Genomic DNA, 20529 nt, shown 5'->3' with positions numbered 1-20529 from the left:
GTGTGGAAAAACCCACTGTGTGTCAGAAACCAGGTTTGGGCTTTCTCCAAAAACACCTCAGATGTTCTTTAACTTCACTTTCACACTGATAAAATGGCAGAAACTATTTCCATCCTTCCTTCCCACATCAAGCATCCCTCTGTGTTTGTCAAAACTTAATCACAAGTGAAGGTGCCCCCCACAGGGACCTCTTTATAACGATAGCAATTCCATCAGAAGCTCATGGTCACATCGCAGAGCTGCTTGTTGGGAAGGATGGGTTTTCTTGCTCAAAGGGGGCACCTGCAAGTGTATTTTCCTTCTCTGTAATGAAAGCAGGACAAAAGCACATTGAAGGCTCATGATTGCTGTTTCTTGAACATGTGATGACTTTAAAAAACAGACTGGAAGAATGGTCAGAATAATGTGAATGAGTGGGGAAATGCAATTTCCAAACACAGCAGTTACATTGCAAAAGCAGCTGATGATTCATGAGCATTAGCAAAGAGTTTTGACCATCTTTTCAAATTACATTAATATTGTTATTGCTCTTGCAGTAGCTGAGAACCTTTTATTGCATTCATTACCCTTTTAAATAGTAATACTAAGGCTGTTTTGTGGAACAGTAACCGTGTGTATCATAGCTGTGGTTCTAACAATAAATAGTTCAGTGAGATGTGTTGGTTTATTCCAGCATTGACTGCTATGTATTAGCTCTCTGAAAATTAACTATAAAATGACACCCCTGGATCCAGAGTTTATAATTTTTTAAATTTTCAAATCAGTGGCGCTCATGTCTCAAACAGATCTGTTTCTTTGCTTCCCTAAGTGCCAGCTGCTGCATCTCACATTATCACAATTAATAAACTTTCCAAACTGCACCTTGCCTTGAGTCACCCAGTGCACTCTCCTTTTCTTTTGGCAATACCTGGGGCCCTGAACCCTGCTTTGAGGTTGCTACAATCCACCTTCTTCTAAACAACTCTGTGTAAAGATTATTTCTCAAAATGTTTTGTGTTCTTACTCGGCTTGGTTCACTCTGAAGCACAGAAAAAATGAGACCTTTGTAGTCATCGTGGCTCGGTTTTGTAGTTTGCCTTAAATCAAATTTGCCCTCATAGAAATTGTTGAGATGATTGCAGGAAGGAAAAGAAGACAAAAAAAGCTGGGATGGTGACATAAACTTCTTTTTCACTCAGAAACTGGGCCAAGAAAGGTAGAATAAATATTTATATAAAAATTTGAATAATCATTTTTTCTATTCAAAGTTAATTTTAAACATAGTTGTTTTTTTATTTCACCTTAAAAACTAAAAGTCCTTTAATCTGCTTAATAAGCTTAAATCTGTTAAAAAGCATTTTGCTCTAGGGCAGATAAAATATTTTGTTAGAAATTAAATTATCTTTTTCTATTACGAACAGGCCCTAAAATTAATTATTTGTAGAGTCCTGAGGAGAAATAATGGAAATTGAATACACAAGTTTGATGCTACTGTGCATGAAAAAAAGGACTTTTTATTTGTGTATGCAACACTGGTGGTATTTTTATTGCTCATTAAAACTAAGTTCATATCTACTACAGATACATCATAAAAATTCAGAGCTACATAAGCAGTCTGGAATCTGAGAAACATGATTATCATGAACGATGCTAGAAGCTCAAGCTATTCAGCTTATCAAAATGAGAGAGAAATGCGTGGGTTTAGGTTATTCTAGAACAGAAAGAAAGCAAGTACTTTATGTCAACTTTATACAGACCTAATTTTAGTTTCCCTGGCTTGAAACCAGATTTCTAGAATTGAGTGTCAGGCTTTGCAGTATCCCTCAGACAAAGGTTTCTTGCAGAAGCATTTCCGTAATGCTATCTGTGGATCAAGACAGGAGAGTAGCTATAGCCCATGTGGTTGTTCATTGTATCTGAATGAGGACATAGGAACTCTGAAAGGAATTTGGTTTTTGTAGTGGAAATGCATTTTTCCCTGGCAGCACAGAATAAAAGATCGATTTGTTGCTTTGCGTTATTTTGTCTCCACTTCAACAAGGTTGCAAACCGGGCTCACTGTATGAGGTTGGCTGTTCCCTGTTCAAAGAACTGAATCTGTATTGGTTGATTATTACCTCTGAATCTTTAATGAGGAGACAGCTCTTCTACAGACGGTAATGCTCAAAAATATCACAGCTACCCCCAGAAAAAAATGTTTCAAGAAAGCCATGACTGGAAGTGCATGAAGAAAAATGGGAATTGCAAGTATGAACAGCTCTATTTGAACTAAAAAAAGGAATTGCAAGTCTGAGCATTCTCGTTTAAGTGATGTTCTGCAAGCCACCCTGATGAATAAGGTATTGCATTAAAATTATCAAAAATTCAGCCAAACTCCCTTCTTGGAAATGGGCAATTATATAAGCTGGGTGCTGAAAATACAGTTGGTATATTTGTACTCTTTTTTTTTTTTACCATTGCAAGACTTAACTTTTAAAAAATACTTGAAAGTTCAGCTTGCATATCTCAAATTTGAACTCACATTTGAGTGTAATTTTTCTATACAGAGTAGATGAGCTACTGGCAGCACTTAAATTAATGGTGGTTTGTGTATTTCATCCATGAGCACTAAATCCTGCCTTCATTGTCACAGTTGACAACCTACATTTTGTAGGATCACAATATTTAGAGTATCTTGATATCTGCATGGAATATTTATATTTCCTATTTATTTTGCACTACATATGGCTTTCATCAAAAAGAATCTTGAACAGACGTTGAGCAGGTTATTTAATAGGGGTTTTTTACATAGATAAATTAAAGAACATGGCAACTAGTTTCCCAAGTGGTGCTTAAGATCAAAAATAAATCCCATTATGCTTTGTCCATATCAATAATGGGTCCATGGTGGGTGATGTATTCTTGACAGAAAAGGAAGTGTCTTAGTCATAAGTTGGTTTGTGATCTCAAAGTAGACCACTGAGACAAAAAAACCTAATTAATGAAAATTGGCTGGAAAAGAGCCTTTTGGCCTAACTTTCCTTGTTGGGTTCAGGAAGTGCACTTTTTCAACACTTCAAATTGTGTCTACATCTGGTGAAGGTGGAAATCCCATTTCTGTTACCTCTGAGGGTGTGCCAGAGATGAGTGACCTGAGACTCTGGTACGGGATCTCTGCCCGTGACAGCACCACGCTCATGCCTTTCATGTGTTCCTGCTGAGACATGTTTTACCAAGATAGGTGACCTTGCCTCGGACCTTCCACAAGTCTGAAAGTTTCCAAGATGTTCCCAAGAGTCCTGGTGCTCTTTCTTGGCAACAGCTTCCAGTACCAATGTTGGGATGATCCATCTGCATCCTCCCACCAGCATAGTCTCAGAACATCAGATCTCTGCTTCAGTCCTTGCTTCATTTTGACAGACAGTTTTCAGCAGCTCTTGGGGCAAATGAAGAAATACTTCCCAGCTGCAAGGAGGAGTGACAGCCCACAGCTTCCTGGGATAATCCTGGGAAGTTGTGGGTCTGTACTTTAGTACTGGTGTTCCTTTCTGTCCCATCTACATCCAAGCAAATAGATGGAACGTGTTCTGTGCCAGCTAGTCTGCTGAAAGCTGAGGGCTTTTTAGTGATGTTGATTACCAGACTAAACTGGTGGCAACAGAAAAGCTTTTCCAATGTGTGAAGTGGTAGGAATCAAGTATCTTCCTATTTTTCAGTCATTTCAGTTTTCTTCAGGAATTTTCATAGCTGTCACATCTTGTTCTAATCACAAATGTGAGTTTTCTCACCCCTGACTGGCAAGGGTTCCTCAAAGCTGTGGTTGTGCACTCCAGTCTTCATAAAACAAACTGCCCTTGTACCTTCCAAGAGCAACTGCTGATCAGGAGAACCTCCTGTGTAAAGACTTCAGTTTAAGGCTTGCATGAATCTTCCATCCTCCATCTCCTCTGTAAGCTTTATGAGATGGCCTGAAGTCTCAGAATGAATCTGATGCCCTCCAAGTCTTGACTCCCACCCAGGAGAAGCCAGTTTCATGTAAAATCTGAAAAGGACAGCAGCTTCTTCTTCTAAAAGGACAACCCTGATAGAGAATTTGAGTATTTGCAACACTTCAGGAAAAAAATGTAGCAGACAAATGTTTTTAATGCTGTTTCTGTTGAGATATGTGCTATGTAAAATAGGACTGTATGTTCAGAATCTGCTACAGATCTTCTTAGCCAGAGACACTTCAGCATCCAGCATGTTAGGATGCCCTTAATGGATTTGTGAACATGCAGAGCAACAGCTTTGTTCTGTGTTCTGTGACTTCAGCTGATGTGATTTTTCAGAATTAACATCTTCTTCGGTTGCCAACAGGAGAGTGCAGTGCAGTACCCAGTATTAGCAAAGGGAGGGTTACCTACAATAAGGGGACTCTTTTTTTCCTGTTTTGCTGGAGGCAAGAAGACAAAAGAGCCATCACAGAAAAAAAAAAAGAAAATGTTATTTGCCAGCAACTCCTTTCCAGCAGTCTCCTGTGGAGCAGGCACCCACAGTAATTCAGTGCATTCAGCTTTACCCTGGAGATGGACACAATAATAGGGGATGGGACAGAGAAATAAGAGAGCAATGCCAGCCATAGCAAAAAACAAACAACTAACCAAACTACAACCCCACAAACCAGCTGTGTAAAATAACACTTCTATTGATTTATTTTGCAGAATACCATGGGATGTTTAGTTCTATAATAAGGGACAATGGCAAAATGGATCTGCATTTTCAGGGGGGGAAAAAAGCAGGGGGAGAGGGGGTTTATCCACTAGTACAATTCTGAAGTGCAGTAAATACAAGTTGTGAGGGATTAGAAGTTCACTGCAGTGTGCAAACCATAGTCCTATTTAAAGTGCATCCTCCATTAGAGCAATGCTGTCTTGTGGAAAAACTACCTTCCCTTTGGAGGACAAAGCTGTGCTATAATTAAGATAATTATTTTTTTTCAATGGTTGTCTTTTATCTTATTTTTCTAGCTAGTTGTGGGCTTTTAGTTTGGGAAATCTTTTAGAAGTTGCTAATAAGAAAAAACTGAGCAGGTATTGGCTGCTGAAATGAGTCAGCTCAGGGGTGTTTTTGCTTAACTTTGGCCCAGCGGGAACAGATAATAATCTGGCGTATAAGAAAGACTCAATTCTTTAAAGGCCGTGGTCTCCATTCTTAACAACATGTCTGTGCTGGAGACCTTTTCTGAACCAGGCTTTTATCAGATGCAAACCATAAAGGTATCAGCTAGGCAAGGTGGCTGTGGCTGCACTACTTTTTATCTCTGCTCAGTGAATCCTGTGTACTGGAGGAAAATGTGATGCTCTCAGTACAGCCTCACATGGCTGCTCTTCCCACCTGCCCCTCGTAACCAGGAGGGAGCTGGGGAGTCATTCTATATTTTCTGTCAGGATCAGTAATGTCCTGGAGCTCATGCTGTATGAGCACCATGAGACAGGGACCTCTCTCAGAGCCTCTCAAAAGCTTCATCCTTCCTCTAAACCACGGCAGCCTAATTAAGAGCTTTCTGTACCTTATCATATTTGATGGCTCCTGGGTGAGGGCTTCACACCTTGTAGCATTTCAGTGGGGTGGGGTTTGGAGCAGGGCAGCACTGTGCAGGTGAAGAAGTGATGTTGTAAGTAATTACAAGGAGGAAAATAGCTTTGCTGCTTGGCTGCCACTTGTGTCCTTGCATGCTCCATAAAGATGATGGGATTTGCTTGCTGCTCTGTCCTGACAGAGCTCTGTACCTGTGTCTGGTGCTCTCAGTGCTGAGATCTCATATTTTAGCCCAGCAAAAAGCTCTCGTGCAGGAAACATTCACCTCTCTTTAAACAACAGCTCCACATGAGGAAATGTAACATGTGCTCCTTGTGTTGCACTCCCTTGAGGTGCTCCCTTGACTTGCACTCCTTTTGAGGTGCTTATGATCCCCAAACCTGCTGCCACTCCTCTGGGATATTGCTGGGAAAAAAAAATAAATAAATAAATAAAATGTACAAAGTAGTCAGGGATTCAGTGTCAGGCAGCATTTTGTTCTACAGTGGTTAGGGGTGGATTGGGTGCACCGTATAATGTGTCAAGAAAGGTAAAATTGCCAAACCTATAGTGGTGTATTTTTGTAAAATCCTGAGATGCTCATGTTATTTAGCTGCTTTGGAAAACATTGCCTGAAATTCTCATCTTGGGAGAAAATGTACTGTGTGTCAGTATGAAAAGAAATTAAACTAATTACATTTTAAGTCCCAGTGACTAGCAAGTTTTGTGCCATTTTCATGTGTCTCTACAGAGCACACGAGCACCTGTCTCTCCAGTGCCACTTACCACGTAACTGACTTTTTATCAGACTGTCAGAAAAGCCCTCATCTGGGATTTACTGCAATAGAAGGCAGGGAGACTAAAATTAGTCCATTTACTTCCCTCAGCCATTGCTCCCTCTCCAGTCAAATGAGGTCAATCAGCTTGACAGCCCCATCCCCTCCACTAAACCTTTAGTTGAGGAGAGCAGCTCCAGCAAGGCACAGAAGGTCAAAATCTTGACAGAGAATTAGGCACTAAATATCCGTGGGGCTGTGTGCCCTAGTTAGGGGAAGATTTGCTGTTGACTCTGCCAGCACCATGTCTTAGTGCACCCACCAACCCAGGGACATCTCCCTCAGCTAAGGGAGACTTTTCCTCCTCTGTTCTGGGTAAAACATCTCAGCTCAGACACCCTATTATCTCTCCCAGCCTGATGGCATCACGATGGCTGCACTGCTTCCTGTCAGGCATTTCCCATCTCCACTCACATCCCATCTCTGCCTCTCTTTTCTTACAACTGCTCATCTTGGCCTCAGCTCATGACCCTTTATCTCCTAATATTTCTTGCCTTCGTGTGTGATCTATTTTGCCTCTTCTTAAACTTGTGATCTATAAAGCAGAAGTCAACTGGTATTATGAGGTAAACAGGAATGTATTACATCCCCATGTTTGCAAGCTGAAAAGAAACAGCGATGTTTCTTTGGTCTGAAGCACTGCACAACCCAAAGCTGTGAATCACAGCCCCCAAAACAAGAGATCAGCTTTTCAAAAGGGATACATTTAAAAAAAACAGGAAACACATCTTTCATTTTCCTCTCTGGTTTTCAAGAATCTCACAGTTACATTCTGGGGTTCTACCTCTAAGCAAATGCACACTGTTAGCAATGACGACAGCAGCTGAAGATGTGCCAACCTGAAATTTTCATTTGCCTTCCACAGCACATATTTTAGGGAAAATTTTGACCATTTGGAGTGGTGGAAATGTTGTCGATGCAAAAGATCTGCATGTCCAAGGAGTTCTCTCCATGTGTTTTCTGGACATCAGAACTGTGTGACCTTAATCTGAAGGCAGAGCCCTCCTCCTTGCTTAAAAATCTAAGCAGGTAAACAAAGCTTAGGTATCCCAGGAGCCACTGCAATGTGAAAACTTTATTTTTCCAGTAAAGTCTCTTCCTAGACCCAGGAGTATGCACAGGACTGGGAAGACAGGTAACAGAGGTAAATATAAAACAGGTTCATGTCCTCTGAAGGAAAATTACAAAAGAGGAATCTTAAAAGCATCCTATAAATTATTTTTAAAAGTAAATGTGAATTTCTGTTTCTACTGAGCCCCCTCTATCAACTCATGAGCATTTATTCTTCTCTTTATTTAAGAAAAAGATTTTAAAAGAAAGCAGTAATTTTGAACTTCATTCTTAACTCTAAGGGGTTTCACTTAAAACTTGGTTAGATTCAATGCTTGCACTAAAAATAAGCTTGGAAAAATCAAGTTTACAATGTTAAATATTAATTCAATTTGCAAATATGTGCACAGTCTTAAGGAGTTTATCTATAATGGACAAGACATAAAACCTGACTTCTCTTGTAGATGTGAAAAGAACCAACAATTTTGTCAGCATTACTGCCCTAAAGCAAAACAAGTATAAGAAAATCAGCCATTATGAGTTATCTTTTTGCCTGCAAAACTTCCTGTGCTGGGCTGCCCGGCCTGTCTTCCCTCTCTGCCAGCAGTGGCGTAAAACAAAACACAATTCCCATCCCTGTTACAGGAGAGGCTGCCTTGGGTTTCCAGCAAGGGGGAGAACTCTGCTGCCCTGTTCTGCAGCTGGCTCCATTTCCTTTGGTGCCATTCACCTGGAATTGGAAGCCCCCAGTCACAAGTGCCAGGCCCTGGTGAGAGGCTCCTTGGGCAGCAGGTGTGGGGTCAGTCCCACAGTGTGAGCATGGCCCTGTGCTCAACGCTTGGGATGTCTCTGCTGCAGCGCCCTGCTCCTGTGAAGGGATGGGAATGGAGAGGGGGGGAGTGTCAGAGGGTTTGCTCTGACTTCTGCAAAGCAGCCAGTGCTGCTGCTGGCCCTCCACAATCTTTTAACTGGTACAAAGAGCTTTTCTTCAGCAGGCACTGTGGGTGAGCTTTGACTTTTCACATCCACCTTTGCCAGAGAGGGTGATGAGTGGCTGGTGCAGGCTCTGGTCCAACAGCACTACAGATGAAGGTGCCCCTCTCCAACAGAGAAATGCTGTGCTGGGGATTTAATTCCAGCTTTTCAAAGAGCTGGCTGGAAAACAAGCATTCTGTTTCAAAGGGGAAAATAAGAAGAAGCCTAAGCTTCAGTATCTGATTTTTTCCAGAAGTTTATGGCTTTCCTTAATGCAGGCAGATTCCTATATCTGATTTTCCTGCCCCCTGCAGTAGCTTCCTAAAATAAAGATTTACTTGCCGGAGCAAGAGACTCTTATCTCTGTCTCTGGCATGACTTCTGTACCTGATAACCTCTGTTATAAAAGAGATCTCATTTTCAGTCCTTACTTTGAACCGGGCTAGAAGGATAGGAGCCCAGTCTGTCTACATCCTGTATGTGCATCTTGCTCTCTGAAAAATTTGGTCAGAATAGCCAGTTTGATCTGAAACCCAACCAAAAAGAGAAGATTGGAAGAGAAAAAAAAATCTTCTCAGGTTATCATTAAATCAGAATTAGAAACTAGTCTTCATAAATAAATAAATAAACCAAACAAACCTCACTGGGATCTGCCCAACCTTAAATATCCACAAAACAATCTCTGTGTAAAGCTCCTTCTGTCATCACAATCTCCACAATCAATCACAGCCCTCTTTATATCTGAATGTTCCTAGTGCCTTTTTTGTTGAGTACATCTTTATCAAAAACTGTATTCTGTATTTACAGAACTGGAAAAAGCTCCTGCTCCAGCTTTTTTGCCAAGCAGAAGAATGAATCTGACATTACCTCAGGATTTTATCTATTTAGCCCCATCTGCAGGCTGTGTTCATGAGGTGTGCAATACATATCCTTGATGTCTCTCTCCAAGCGCTCCCAGGGAGAGAGGTATCCCCTGGAGCTTGTCTGACCCAAATTAGGTGGAGAAATTGCAGTTAAGGACAGCTGTGTGATCCAAGGTGTGAATGGTGCAGAGCTCAAGGTGCCAAATGGTGCTGTAAAGGGCTGGGAAATGCTGCAGTTTTGCTGGCAATGTAGGGAAGAATCTCAGTTCTTTCTTCTACTACCTCCTTATGTTCCTGGCTGCTGGTGCTGCTCTAATCCCTTCGGAGCTGGAGAGGGGCTGTGGTACTGCCCAGCTGCCATGAGGGCCATGTCCCTTCCAGTCCCCTACAGACTCATGGCTTTGGAGTTCCCCTCTGGACCATTCCTGCCCAGAGCTTGGTCTGGCTGGTAACCCCAAGTTTGTGCCTGTGTTTGGGAAATGCCTGTGGCCAGCAAGGGAGAGGTGGTGCTGCAGCACAAGTCAGTGATGTAGAGACTGAGCAATAGAGTCAGCCAGCTGCTTGCTGGGGAAGTCATGGCTAATACACTTCCACGTCTTCAGCCTTTTCCACCTGTCATGTAGTCTGACAAACTGCTCTTTTCCCTTGCCTTCTCTTTCCACCACACTTCCCTTAGGAAAACAAACAAATATACCAACTGCAAAAAGGAACAGAGAGACCAGGATCTGGGTTCAGCCACTGCTTTCACCACTTACCTGAGGTTTGATCTTTCCATTCTTGCTTCATGGCCTCTGACTCAGCTTTCTGCTCTGTACAAGCAGAGTGTTAATGCTTGGTGTTAATGAAAATATTTTAAGACTAGATACTTTCAGAGCATTAACATAGGGCATTCCTGAAATGTGCCAAAAGTTATGACAACTTCATATAGAAATTCTCTTGTGGAAGAAAAGAGATAAATATTTTGAGAGGCTTACAAGTTAGTATGATGATAAATGCCAAGATCTTATTTTCCAGACTGTTCTGGTTTACCTTCTCTCTGTTCCCTGCCTGGGGGCTGCGTTACAGCTTTGCTCCCAGCAGTTGCAGGCAGCTGCTGTTTGCAGGGGGGGAACTCCTGTGGCATTATTTATGGCAGCTCTCAGTGAGAGGACAGTGATTTACTGTGTGCCATCTTCTGCAGCTGTGAATTTGCACCACGGCGACAGGGACATTCGGTGGAATCCTGATTTTCAGTCTGACACAGAGGTAGAGAAAGGTGAACTGGCTGGGAAAAAAGTGAAAGCCCGTTAGTATCCTCCTTTGCCCTCCCACAAATAAGCTTTTACTTTCTGGAATTGGGAAATAAGGGTTGCAAATGCCCTGGCATTCATGCTTCCATCTCTTCTGCCAGACAACTTTTTCAAGAGAAGTCAGGATAGTCTTGATTCTTCTTCTAAAATTGGGTGACCTTTTTTTTGTATAGGTCCCCCTCTTTTGCCTCTTCACTAACGCTACATCTGGCCGCATGTGCTCTACATCTGGCTCCCTTTACTAGGGAGACTGATGAATTTGTCACCAAACTTGCCCTGTGCTCTGAGCTGCACAACATACAGGGTGGCAGCAAAAGGAGCCCTCACCCAGGAGCTCTCAGGACTGCCTCTGCCTGCAGAAAGGAGATCACTTCTCCATGCTACCAAAACGAGCTGTAGAATTTGACTTCATGCCCTTGATCTTGAAAAAAGATGCACAGATCAACTGAGCAGGCTCATGGGCTTATCCAAATTGAATCTCAGCGCCAAGTCTCTTGGTTTTGACCTATGCTATAAAAGTGTTAAATTTCCTACAAAGCCATTTGCATTCTGCACAGGGAAAATGCTATAATAACACCTGGGAATGCCTTGAATTTCATTTCTGGGGTTATTTCTTTCAACCACAGTTTATCTGGCACAATGCACAGGAAAATGATGGGATGTGTTTTGTAACATTACCCAGGAAATCCTGGCATTGCCTCCTCTCAGTAGCAGTGAACCATGCCAGTCAGCTGTGGCATGGTGTCATGGGACAATGAGCAAGCCCAGTTTAGTGGCCCCTGTGGGAAGCTGCAAGGGAGGCTGCTTCATGAGCTGTGTCTGCTGGAGAGGGAGTAAAGGGAGAAGGAGGGAAAGGTTCATTTATTTGCTCCTGAGATTTCTCCTCTGAGGTTCACATGGTAGAAATTGCAAAACTGCAAGTGGGATTAATAATTCTGTACAAGACATGACTGTAGATACAATAATGGAGGGCAAGCGAGTCCATTATCTGGTCTGGCTGACTATGAAAGATTTTTGCTCCAAGGCATCTGCTGTAATTGAAGATTTAGTTGGTCAAGCTGTAGAATACTTTTAGGATACAAGTGATGTGTGCTGTCATTGCTATGCAAGCTTATGTTTCCTTTCTCCTATTCTCCTGAGCTGAATAGAATATAACCTTTAGGTAAGTAATCAATGTGTGAGTAATATGGATCTGCATTTCAGGGGAAAAAAGGTATGAGGTGAAATGCAAAACTTCAGATCTTCCTGCTAGTTCCTTTCTGCTCTGCTTCCTCCAGCAACAAAAGTAATGGTAGGTCTTGATTGTTCCAAAGCTCTAAAATCCAGAGGCAAAAAAAAAAAAAAATTAACATTACACACATGAACAGGTACAGCCCTTGCTTATTGAAATGCAAAGGGGACCAGGGGACCTGATTAGGCAAGTTTGTGGGACGAGAATACAGCTCCTGAAGAACTGCACCATTACCAGGGAGATGCCTTTATTAACAGAATAAACACTCAGTCCTCCTGCAGATTTTTACCCAGATTGAATGGCACTTGGCTCTTATCAAGACACTTCTTCATTTTTCATCTGAGAAAGTCTCTAAAGAGGATGTATTTCAGGGTATCTCTAGAAATGGATCCTCTATGAAATGCCTTTGCTTGGGAGAACAAATCAAAGTAATGAATTAAATTTTGGAGTAATAATATATCCTATACAGTAATCTTAAACATTTTTACCTTCATTGTCCAAAGAATTGTCTGGAGAGGGCTCTCTCCTCAGTATATGTCCAAATGTATAAGGCTGGTTATTGCAGTGTTCATGTACAGAAGTAGTGGTTTCAAACCTCAGTGTGTTTAAAACCCTGCATGGGAATGAACCTGGGAAGCTTTCACTGCTGTAACCAAGTACCAAGAAGATAAAAGCATCTGAGGTATTTTTAAATGTCAGATTTCAGACACAAAGCGTATTACTGTGATTTGATCTTCAGACTCTGTATTTATCTGTCTAGCCTCTCCTATTCTACCAACAACTTTGTTCACCTTGGAGATAGTGGTAAGCTATTGATTCGGGGTCTCTAAAGTCCAAATTCTGATATTTAACTCAAAATATGTAAATCTATCATTTAAACACTATCAAAAAGGAAATTTTGAAGATTTTGTTTTTAGTTTTTGAGGGCTTAAAAAAAGCAGCATTGTACAAGCAGTGTACAAGCAGTAAAACATGAGAGAATCATCAGGCAAATATTTTTGTCATATTTGCTTAGGTAAATAGCAGATAAATGTCAAATATGCAAGGGCCACCTAGATCTCTTACTTTTAAAAAGAGCTTTTCTAGACTGTCATTTCAAGGGACTTAGTGTAGCTGATGTATCTTCTGTTTCTCAAAATATAGATTCAGGTAGTTTGGATTAGAATGAGGATTTGCACTGCCTGAAGCGTGACTCCAAGGAAGCATGATCATTTCCAGGTTCTTACACTAAAATGAAAGATCTTTTCCTGCACCCAATAACCCAAATATCACAGCATGCTCAAGGATGCTGCTGACATTTTCAAAGACCACCCAAGGTGTTGCCTTTCTGACTGCAGATATGCTCTGGGTCTCCGTGGGACTCCCTGTCTTTTTCTTTCCAGCTCTCTTGCGTCTCTTCCACTTGCTTTCATTCTGCCTCTCATCGAGTCGTTGGAGTCCAGTTTTGATATTAGCAAATACCATATTGTCATAGCTGGAATAAGTGCTTGACTTTTAAAGGTAACCTACATGTATACAATATATAAATATTGAAGTTCACTAGTGACCAAAATCCTTAAGATCTTAAGATGTTAATAATTTGATTTTTAATGTAATTGCCTCTTAGTTGAAGACAAGGCCTGTGTGTTCATCCAGTGCTAGGTCCAGTGAGCTAGTTTATTTATCCTTCTCACAGCACATCAGCAGAGGGTCTAAACAGATGAGCTAAAGCTATTCCTTATTAATCTAATTAAAAAAATAATTCCTTAAAAGAAAATATTTTAGTATTTCATTTTGATGTTTTCTTAATACAGACTTTTGGTGTTTGACTTATTGCTTTGTGTCCAAAAAGTCTGAGAATGCACTCTGAAATAGTAATTCAGCCTAATAACTGTTTGCATCTCAGTCTTGGAATAAAAACAATAACAAAGTCAAACTAAGGTGTTTGCTTCAAATGTTTTCTTTCTCCTGATAAGCAGGTGAACAGTTATTTACATGACTTGTTAACCACGGGGCTTCTCAGGCAGGGGTCAGCTGACAAGAGACACTGGAGGAAATGTTCAGCGAGGTGAGAGTTGAGGGGGAAACATCTAAGAAGCATGCAGTGGCTGAAAGGGCATGTTCCAAGCTTTCCATTCTTGGTTAGTCGAGGTATCCTGTACTGATCCAGAAAAATGCCACGTTTGTCACAGCCTGTCACACCCCAGAGGGGTTGGGGCTCCCAGATGTGCTCTATGCTGGGCTCTGCTGTATGAAAGCTACTGGTGAAACTCCTGCTGACCTCAGACATTGGGGTTTCCTGATTTGGTGTGAAATTATTGGTTAATTTCAGATAAGAGAGGAAGGAGCTCCTGACTTACATATTGCTTGGGACCTGCAACTCAAGTCCTCGAGTGGTATGCATGTAATCATAAATTCTGCCCATAAATCCTCAGTATCACTTCTGAGTGCCTCCAGTGTTGTAGGGGATAGTGTGAAGAGTGTAAATTTAGAAAGGAGTACTGTCTCTGTCCTGTGGCAGTCCCATGCATCACAGCTGATCTGTGGATCTTGGAGGCAACTTTGGAAGCATGAGCAGTTAGAAGGACACAGTTCCCTGGTCAAACCAAGGATGGGGAGTGCAGAGCTGTCCCAGTGGAGGGGAACACATCAAAGCCTGCTCAGATCTTCTGCAGACTCCACAAGCTGCCCCTGCTCTTGCTTTTGACTTATGGTAATGAAGGCAAGAGGAAAATTAAGTCCAGGGTGTTCATGTGGCCATGAAATACTGAATTTTTTATAAAGCTTAGTAACTGTCATTTTTCAAGTAATTTTCTAGAAGAGGGCTGGAATGTGGGTAGTGCACAGGAACCAATGTACCTTGAAAGTACATTTCTTTGTTTTAATAAGGCTTGCGGTGTACTGTGACTCACCATAATGAATTAATTTGGTGTTTACCATAACAGCACTGAGCTTAATGAACACATCATATTTATGCAACTGTCTGTAGATGTCTGTAGAATTTGGAATTTATAGATAAGTACTAATACTTTTATCGCTGCTTTCTCCTGAGCAGGAAAGTTCTTCACAGTGGAAGGCCATTAAAGCTCACTTCTATTTTTCTGTATAAAAACTAAGCAGAAGATCTTTAATAACTTGATTTTTATCTTTATGTACGTTTCTGAATTGTTAGTATGTACTCAGCAAAGCTGTTCAGCTTGAGCAAAACTATTGTAGAGCCTTCCTTATCAAATTCCACCAGTCATATAATAAATAGAGCTAATATCTCATTTTACTGCAGATGCCATTTCATTTGAGGTTAGCCTTCTGCATTTGAAAGAAAGTATCCATGTAAATTCAACAGATTTAAGTAAAAAGAAGTTCTCTAAGTGGAACAAAGTGGTACTAATTTATGGGCTCCAAGTGATGAGTGCTACGTCTTTAGAAGGTAATGGTTTGTTGCTGAACAAAACAGAAGGTCAGCTGCTTTCTCTCTTTTAATATCGTTTGATATGCAAATCCTTAATGCTGAGCAGCAGCTCTGCTTCTTCTGTCATCTCTAGAAGGCGAGATGCTTATCCTTGCTTCTGTGCACTGCCTTCCTACTGACAGCAGTGTGGTGCCGAGCGCTGCTGAAGGGCACATCAGAAGGCGGCCACCTGCCTGCCCTTGTGGGCCTCCAGTTAGCTGGGTTTAAATCTGCTTGGAGTCCCTGCCATAAAACAGGCTTTGCAGCTGGACCCACAGGCACTCTTTTGCTGGGTTAAGTGGTGGGAATAGGTGCAAAGGGAGCAGTGCTTCGTCTAATCTGGCAGCATTTGGCTGGCACACAAAATATCCTCTCATGGAGCCCATGATTGGCAGCTCATTAAAAAGCTAGCTTAAAAAGATATCCACACAGAAAAACAGAAAACAGTGTCTTCAGAACCAAAAATTCTTACAGATATCAAGATCTGTAGTTGAAGGGCTGGTATATCTATATATATATATAGATACAATGATCTCTGCTTCCAGGTGCTTTGCTCATTTTGCAGTCTCTCCCAGCATCACTTCATCCACTCAGAAGCAGGCACTGGCAGTGCTCCCCTCTTTCTTTCACCTCAGGACAATGACTTCTGCCCTACACCTTCCCACATTTCTGTTTTATCGCTGAAATATGATGCTATAAATCTTACAAATATGATTTATGGCATCAAAGTCAAGGCTTTGAGCATCAATGTGTGTCTCTTGCCAGGCCTCAAGGATAACGGCAAAATATGAAAACTCACCAGGTCTCAGTGAGACAGTGAGGTATCACTGGTCAGAGAGGAGATGAAAAGGACTCCAAGAGTCTCCTACTTGCCTCTCTCCATTCTTATTTCCTGCTTTCTTCCTCATGAGGAAGCAAGCCAGGCTAGGCAGCAGCCTTTCCTCTCTGGCACCACAGCCCCCAGCCAGCCTTCCAGGTGGCACCAGTGAAAGCTGCTCTGCTGCCAAGAGAGGAGCCTGCTTTGCCAAAACCTAAAGCTTGATCAGGGAGATGCAACAGGACCTGGCATCATTTCAGTTTTTGCAGTGAACAGGAAAGATTCAGGCAGTTGCTTCACTGAAATAAAAAACCCACAAATGCTCCTTGTGGGTCCCTACCTGTCTATTTTGATAATTGAAGGATGTTTACAAATCAGTTTAGTTTTATATCTTGCTTGAAGAGGAGAATGAAATTCTGCAGACTTTGTACCAGATTTTTGATAGAAAAGCTCCAGTGAGAAGGTTTTGCCTGAGGAATGATTTTTGGCTAGCCACTGCAGAAGTTACCAGAGGTTTTGTCACTGTCTGATCCCATCTGCAAGCACCAAGTGCTCCCAAAGGTAATCTATGTGATTCCCCTGGGAGCCAGCACAAGGGCTGGGACCTTGGCTCAGGCTCCCGAGGCAGAGCCCACCAAGATACACAACTATAGCGTTTTTACTGTTTACATTTTTGCCCCCGTTCAACAGTGGACATTCATTACACTGGCTCTGCAAATCTGCTCTCTGTAGCATTCTGATCTGCTGACTAGAGCCAAGCGCCTCATCACATCCTCTTCCTTATCAGAAGTTATCCCTCTGGACAACATGTTCCTGGTGCAGGAAGCTGATATTCAGTCACCTTTGACATCCCAGAACATGCATTGGCATTTCCAATATCATTCTAAATGTCTTCTTGTATCTTGTGCTCACCACTGATAGCTGAGAATGAAATTAGATCAAAAAAGGTGTTGTCACAGAGGTCTCAGTTTTGGAACATTTTGTGACACCTTGCTGTCATGTTAAGTTGGGGGCTTTTATCTGTGGGTATCTTGGAGGAGTAATTCCATTTCACTGCCAGCAAAGTATGTAGTTACTAAGTGGAATCCAACCCTATTCCCATTGATTCATTAGGATTTGTTCGCATCCTTGTTAGATTTGGAAACCACAGGCAGCTTAGTTTTCTGTGTTTATATCCATGAGACATCACTTGGCACTGTGAATTCAGAGCCAAATCAGTTAAAGTGCACAGACATTTTCTTTTGTGCAGCTCAATAAATTTATGTCATCGCCTTGAAAAATGTAACTATAACACTTTGCTTGCTAAAGAAAAATATATTTAAGACCTGCACTCTATCCATAAGCAAGTTTTAAAGGTCATGGATTTTTGGATAAATCAGATTATTTTAATATATAGGCTCCTTTTGTAATCTTTTTAAGACTTTGGTATTTCAAAACATCAGAAACTCATGCACCCTGCTTATTAATTTCCACTGGCTTATGTCTCGCAGTACTACTCTGTACTAATAAGCAGGTTCAAAAGTGCCAGTGCCATTGAGGAAAAAGTTCAGTCGTAAAAATCTGGGACTAGGAAGGAGAGGCACTTGCTGGAATTAGAACATCATTATCATTCAGAGCATTTAGTTAATGCGTTATTACTTTAGTCATTTATTAAATCCGAAAATCAAATAACAAAGTGATTGTAGTGTCTGCCACCCAACAGGTACATCTGATTAGCGTATCGCGGAGCCCTCCAGCAGCTGCGGTAAATCCACGTATTTTTATGGAAAGAGTGCCATCGTGTGGGAGCCTCCTTGCAGCACGCAGGGATAGCAGTGCCCGTGTGCCTGCTTGCAAGGAGCCTGCCTCCCTTTTTCCTTTGCTTTTCCTGGAATTTCCATCAAAGCGCAATTTTCATTTCTGGAAATGAGCTATAAAATAGGAACTTCCATAACTAGGAACAGGTTAGAAGTGTTACATCTCCTTAATATGTTAACCATTATTTTGATTCCACTAACAGGTGAATTCTGAAATGAAGCGTTTCTGAAGCCTAGCAGAAGCAAGATCTCCCTCTTTCTCTGCATGCCATTAATATAGTTAGATATTAGTGCTCTTATCATTTCTCGCAATATGTATTTTACCCCTCAACATCTGTTTGCAGCTGCCATTTTACAAGGCTTCATTATAAGCTTTCCAGTTCCTGAGGTTTCCCGTGTAATGATACCATTACCATCCCAAATTTCTACTTCAATTTTTAATGTTTTCCTTTAAAGATTTGAACTTATATGTTACATCCATAAAGAAAATTGCCAATAATTACCAGGGGTACAATTAGGAATAAATCTCCGTTAAGGAACAAGTCAAAGCTCAGTGTCTTTATGCAAATGCCTTTTGTTAAAAAGATGTCTTGTGTAATCAGGAATTATACTGACAAGTGAAGAATCATTTAATTAATGAGAATAGAGCAATCATTTGGATGGTTCATTCTATTCCTGACTGAATAAAAGAGAGAAAATAGTCCTGTTCAGGGATTAGAGCTGCTGCTGGAAGAAATAAACCCCATTAATGTTGTTCTGTTACTGCCTTGGGTAGATAGTAAAGTAATTCCTAAGTATAAAAACACATATGTTTGGATTAGGTATTGAAAAGGAATTGACTATTACTCCACAAGAACTTATACAAAGGGGTTCTGTTTATGCTGGCTGTCTGCTCCTGCTAACCTTTCAGAATGGACTATTTGGACCAAAATACTCGGCTAAACCCTAGTATGGGATTCCAGGGCAGTGAAAACCAGAATGATGGTGACATTTTCCATAAGGACTGTATGCCATGATCGAGGGTAGTGTACAGACCTTGTTTGCAGTTGCAGAGGAGCAATCTGGTCTCCAGTTCAGCCCTTTGTTTAGAGCAGAACAATTTGCTCTGGGTCTTTCCCACTGGATCTTTGAATTTTACCAGGGGTGGTGAGGCCATAAATTCTCTGTTCCATTGTTTGACCTTTCCAGTTCTCCTCTTATCTGGTTGGAATTTCTTATCTTCCAGTTTATCCCAGTTGCATCTCCTCCTGTCACTGGGTCTTAACACAAGCTTCTCTACACACTCCCAACAAGCAGCAGTGGCAGCAGTCCTGCCCATGGTGCCATCCCTCCAAAGCTCGTCTGAACATGGCTGGCTCATAACAGCTATTCAGTCTCTTGCAACAAAACAGAGAATCCTCCCATCCTTGAGATATCCCTGCTTCATCAGAAAGCTTCAGGATGAGGCTTCCCTAAGCTCTCTCGAGGTTTGGGAGAAGTCAAAATGTAGTCCAGGCAACTCTGACTTTGAATACTGTTCTCCAGGGTGGTACCTTGAGCAGTGTACTGTCAGCAGGCACTGCTCAGAATTTGTTCCACTTCTTACAAACTCAAAGTTACATGAACAAGGTGATTCTGGCATCTCTAAGGACACGTGCATCACCTATGATCTGTTCCTTTAGGGCGTGGTTCCCTCTGGGACAGCACGGGGTGAACAAGCTGCTCCCCTCTGAACAGGTCATGATGCCAGCCACCAGACATACTGCTAGGTGGGAAGTGGGAGCTCCCTCCAGACCTGTGCTGGGATTCCAGCCACTGGTGGCTGTGTCAAGCCTTCCATTCCTGGCAAGACCACAGTGCAAATACATGGTCATGTGGATGTGCCACAGAAAATTAAGTGGCCTCATGGACACAACTACCTGCTGAAGCAACATCAGAGACTGAGTCACCTCTGTGCAGAGCAGCTGCCCTGTGGTCCCCAGGTGCATTCAAGCTCCCTTTTGAGGCTGATGTAGACCACTGCACTGAGCTGTTGTGGTAGCCTTGAGACAGTGGGACAGCTTTCCTTCCTCCTGCAGTGCACTACAGTCTCTCTGTAGCAACATCCTCTGCTGGTTTGTGTGCACTTGGACTTTTTTGCATGCTGTGTCAAATGATTGTAGTAGTAATTGTTTGCCTTCCAACACTGAAATGAAAAATAAATTTATTACATGAAGGAAAACCTTTCTGTTGTTCTATTGGTTTTAGGTGTAATCACTGAATTTTTTATCTTGGATAACCAGAGGCACCCAGCAGTGACTCTAGTCATTCCTCTAAAAAAAAAACAACAAAACAACACTCTCCTCAGATATAAATGGAGTAAATATGAAAATATTCTTCCAAACAAAACTCTCCTTTCTCAAACATTTAATCCCACAGGAAGTCTAGTTAAATATTGCAGGCTGCCCAGTAAATATTTGGCTGCGGGCTGGGTATGTAGGTCCAAGGACAAGTGAATCCCACAGCAAAGAACCTTCCTGTGGAATCACTTATCATCAGGTTGCATTCTGACATTAAGCAAGACTAGTTTAGGTCATCACTGGCTACAAGAGGATGGTTTTGCTCTCTCTCCAAAGCAGCAAATGTATGTAACCCACTGAAGATCAGTTTACAACAACGTCATGTGTAAGGTGGTAAATCTGAAATGTATATTCCTTCTGATTTTTTTAATTGTCTCTTCTCCAATGATTAGAATGCAAAATATTGTCAGATA

General features: G+C 41.6%; 1 protein-coding gene across 7 annotated transcripts in view; it reads left to right on the top strand.

Annotated features, from left to right (window-relative positions):
* Window positions 1-20529, top strand: part of GRID2 (glutamate ionotropic receptor delta type subunit 2) — a 672274-nt gene that overhangs the window by 645992 nt on the left and 5753 nt on the right. The gene's annotated exons all lie outside the window — the stretch shown is intronic.

This window comes from Cyanistes caeruleus, chromosome 5 (genome assembly GCF_971803275.1).
Source record: "Cyanistes caeruleus chromosome 5, bCyaCae1.hap1.1, whole genome shotgun sequence".
Lineage (NCBI taxonomy): Eukaryota > Metazoa > Chordata > Aves > Passeriformes > Paridae > Cyanistes > Cyanistes caeruleus.
The sequence above is the reverse complement of the archived record's forward strand: the minus strand, read 5'-3'. Positions and strand labels throughout refer to the sequence as shown.